Here is a 4,926-nt window from a genome sequence, read left to right on the forward strand (position 1 = left end):
CTGGACTTTTATAATTAAATTTGACAAAGTACTCTAAATTTTCATATTAGAATACATAAAGGCCTAGAAAAATGCCTGCTGTACAAATGTAAATACCATATTTGGGAATACCAGCATCCATGTAAAATCCTAGCAGAGTAGTATGCTGCAGGAATGTCAGGCCTCAGGCAGGCATGAAGCGAGGATTATCCTAGGAGCTCATTAACTAGCCTTGTTAACTACTCCATCAACTCTTTGTTCAGTGAGTGATCTTGTCTCAAAAGATAGGTAGAAATTAATGAAGGAAGATACTATATATCAACTTCTGACCTCCATATCTCCCACACACAATAAATTTAAAAAGAAGAGATTCTCAAAACACTGATAGATAAGAGTTGGAATGAATGTACTGTTCTAAAGCTGGGGTCCGTTAAAACAACTGTGACTGTAAAACATAGTTGACAAGTTGATGTAAAAAATCAGAAAGCAGGAAGAAAGGACGTTTACTGAAGTAGGGCAAGCTTTATTGTTATGTTCACTTAGAATAATAGTGATTTTTCACCTAGAGCCTTGTGACAGATCTATTCTTGTATTCTTGACCTCATTGACAGTTTCTGGCACAAGGTCCATGTATCTCATGATACAGGCCATAACTCCAAAAAATAAAAAAATAAAATAACAATAAAAAGAAAGGAAGAAGTTTGGACGGTTACTTCGATAACATTTGTGCCACTATTGTGACCATGAGAACATCTATCAAAAAATAAAATCTAACACTGTTTTTAAAGAAGTTTAAATCAAATATGAAGGAGAAGCTTATAGAAGTTTATATCACAATGAGTAGAAATCATTAGACAAGTGTTAACTAATTACAAAAATATAACAATATATATAATTATAACTGTTCAAACTATGGATCATTCAGAATTAAATATTTTAAGATCTGATCTCAGAATTCCAAAAAGATACTGTTAAGAATATTACATTGAAGTCAATTTCTGTCGATTAACTTGTAAACTTCATATAATTTAAGCAATTTTTTTAGAAAAAATGTTGAGATCTTTAATAAACTGATCCACAATATATGTAGAAGAATGAGGAGTATCAAAGCCAAAATTTTCTATATATCAAAAAACAAATAGTAAAGTTGGAAGATAATAGAAATGTCATTAGATTTAATATACTGAATATATTGAAAGCACTGACAATTGTATTTTAAACATAAACTAAAGAAATGAAAAATTTATAACATATTAAGTTACTAATAGAGTTATAACATATATCAAGTATGAGAATTTTGTAGCTTCCTAGTGAAAAAAAGAAAAAAATAATGATGCCCTCTTCTTTCAACATTTCAAATTTGTTGATATCATAGCTCTCAATGGATATTATTTCTTATGATATGCTAAGAGTATTCCATGCATACTGGTAAGAAAATAGTTTTTATAAAGTATACCTATAGAACAGAAAATATTTTGCAGAAACATCTTTAAAAATGTACCAAATAAGTTTATATCTATGATTTCAATAAAAAGCTGAAATCAGGATGCAAAAAATCCTGTGGAAAATGGTATGTTTTATTGTGATATTTTAATAAAATAGAGAAGGAAATATATCAAGTCATAAGTTTGTAAAGAGATACATATTGCTGCAGGTAGATGGATGGCTGGTTCTCCTATGGCTGCAAACTGAGTATACAGTTAGTATACTTATCCTGGCTTCTATGAAAACAGTTTGTACTGAACTGTAGGGTCTCCATTAGCTGTGGTGATAAACAGGAGAGATGTGTTCAGTTTTCTCTGGAAGCTTACTATGAATCTGTAAGACTAAGAAGGTGACTATTAGCTATAGAAATATGATGCCATGATTATAGTGACTAGTAACTATTCCTGTAGAGAGAATGATGGGCGAAATGACAAAAGACCGACATGGAATGAGGGTAGGCTCACATTTAGTGTATAGGTCTGGAAGGCCACCCTGACAATACTTAGAGCTTTATAGGTCCTTATTCTGTGTTCATTCAAAACCACTTATAGTCATTAACACTTTTATATGTAGCAAGAACACAACTAAGCATGACAGCTTCACGGTTTTCTGTTTTATATGTACATGTGATGTGAGTTTGTGGAGTTAAAAAAGTGAAGCACTTTTCAGAGATTCATTCGGGACAAATATTTCTTCCATTTCAATGATTTCACAAAATTTAAGGCCAGAGCCAATAACCAGGGTCTAAAATCTCCCTGTTGGCGGTCTTCTGCCCTTGTGAAACTGCTTAAAGACTCTTTCCTTGCTTATTTCTTTCTCTGTGATAGGAATTAAAATTCCTTGTGTAGAACCTCAGCAGAGCTCCTGAAAGTTGTCCATTTCCTACTTTGGAAACCAGAGGATGCTACGTAATATCCAAAGGTAGAAATTAAGGATACATGTTGCTAATAAATGACCTTTAAAATGTGGAGAAAGCTGCAGATTTTTCTGGTGAATACAATGTTTACAAAGTTTCTTCTGAAATGCAGAAGAGTAGTGGGAGTGGAATTGTCATAACTGTGGTGGATGAGTAATTTTATCACATTAAAATCTTTCTGGTCCTGACCTCCTGGGATGTTACATAATAAATGTACATTTACTGATTCACTAAATGTGTAAAAATTTCTTATAGCTATCACCAAATAATATTATACTTTTAAACCACAATGTTTTGTGAGGGATAAGTGAGCAAATTTATTGGAATCCATCAGAAATTCTCTCAAAATATTTCACTATAGTAATCATCCCAATAATTAGAGCTCTGGGATGAATGTGTGTGTTGCGTAGCATCCCATGAGCATAGAACAATAAACAAATTTCATACTTCCATTTGTCTAGCCATTTTTCAAATGTAGATTCCATGTATGTTTTCTATGTGAGGTATTTCAAAAGCTAACATTGTGAAGCCTGGAAAGTAGCCCATTCTTATTGTACCTGTAAACATTGATAATGCTAAAATCACTAATAACTTAGTTCTGTGGACAATTTTCTTTTGGAAGATAATGAGAAAGTTTTATGGTATGTGGAGCATCTTTAAATGTGAGCTTGAAAATAAAACCAACATCTTCACTGGCAGAACAGAGTTTGGAGAAACCTGAATACTCAGTATTCATGCTAAGCTGTAGACCACCGGAACGGACGGGCAAAGAATCATTTCCCACAACCTACTTGTAGTTTTGGTCAACCCTTCTCATCTCTGGCCTCTGCTGCACTCTTTGCCCTCCGCGGGAGTAGAGACCACCACTTCCCCACCACCGGAACCCATCTCAGATCTTCTTCCCAATCACCTCCTGAGAAAATAAACCACAGAATGAGATAACCCAGCATGATAACTACAAGTTCTGTGTGAAGCTATTTCGGCTTGTGTTGGAAGATGGATTACTCAGAAAGAGATTTCAACCTTAAAGTCGTCCTGGTCAGCTTCAAGCAGTGTCTCACTGATGAGGGAGAGGTGCCGCTGGACCACTACATTGACAGCTGGAAGGGGCTTGTCAGGTGTGTTTATTGAGGGTGCTCAAGGTAGCGGCTTTGCCAGCCAGAGTCCACATGGAACATCTGCATCCCACATGGCATAGAAGGATGGGACCAGACTATTTCCATCCAGCTTTCCTGCCCTTGCCACCAGACAGACAAGTGCTCTAGCAGGCTCAAGGTATCTTCCCTGTACTAGAAAATTGCTGCCAGTATGGGTCGAGCCTCAAATTTATACTTCCTTTCACAGGTTTCTGAACAGCCTGGAGGCTGTCTTCTCATTCATTTCCAAGGATGTGGTTTCAAAGATGCAGATAATGGAGCATCTGAGAAGCAGCCCACAGTCTGAACACTACACTAGCTTGCAGTCCATGGTAGCCTACGAGGTGAGCAACAAGCTGTTGGACATAGATCGCCACTCCAGTCCACGACACCCTAACTCGGGCTTCTGGACTGTGCTGTGCCTACATCGTGCTCTGCACTGGCTACAGCTGTTCCTGGAAGGCCTGCGCACCAGCTCTGAGGATGCTCGTACCTCCACACTGCAGTGAGGGCTATAATGCCACACTGGCTACCTATCACTCCCGGATAGTACGGCAAGCTGTCACTGTGGCCTTCTGTGCCTTGCCCTCACGCAAGGTCTTCCTTGAGGCCATGAATGTTGGGTCCTCTGAACAAGCAGTGGAGATGATGGGAGAGGCCCTGCCCTTTATTGAGCATGTGTATGACATCTCCCAGAAGCTCTATGCCGAGCATTCTCTGCTAGACCTGCCCTAGTAGTGGTAACCATACTGAGTGGACTTCCCCTGCTCCTAACTGGATTTGGGCAACCTGGGACTACTCCCACAGCAGTGCTTTCTGGATCCTACTGTCACCCCTGACAGCTGAACGTGTTGAGAGTCACAGTCTGTGAAAGAAAGGTGATGGGCAACTGAACAGAGAAAGGTGGGTGCTGGTCATCCTCTTGGTCCAGGATGAGACAGTTAAACTCCAGTTTTACCCTCCACTTTAGTTAGGTGTGTGTTCAGTCAGGCTTGATTGAAGTGCAGATGGCAGGTGGAGAAGATGGGGGCTGGAGGGTCATGTATCTGCAACAGCCCAAGGTTGCTCTACCTCTTGTGTAGAATCAGAAGTGGTATTAGGACACAGGAACCTGGAGCTGTCTTCCCATAACCAACATGCCCAGCCACTGTGTATCCTGCGCCCATCTTGAGACTCAGACATGGCACTTGTGCCAGGCAAACATTCCTGGGCCTACATGCCTGGGGCCCCTTCATATTCCAAAAGATGTCCTCAGGTAAGATGAAGTTCCTCTGGCAATGGCATGAGTACTGAAGGCTCTTTTCCTGTCCTTTATCTGCTTCCTTGTTCATCTCTCTACATACCAAACAGGGCTCTTTTCTCCTTGGAAATGGAAATTGTATGAAACTGATAGCTGAGACTTCTCTAGGA

The 4,926-nt window shown here is 39.0% G+C and overlaps 1 pseudogene; it reads left to right on the forward strand.

The window, feature by feature from the left end:
• The first annotated feature begins 3,221 nt into the window (after positions 1-3,221).
• Positions 3,222-4,251, forward strand: LOC117693724 (ceramide-1-phosphate transfer protein-like; annotated as a pseudogene).
• The last annotated feature ends 675 nt before the right edge of the window (positions 4,252-4,926 follow it).

The sequence above is a fragment of the Arvicanthis niloticus genome, chromosome 21, assembly GCF_011762505.2.
Source record: "Arvicanthis niloticus isolate mArvNil1 chromosome 21, mArvNil1.pat.X, whole genome shotgun sequence".
Taxonomy (NCBI): domain Eukaryota; kingdom Metazoa; phylum Chordata; class Mammalia; order Rodentia; family Muridae; genus Arvicanthis; species Arvicanthis niloticus.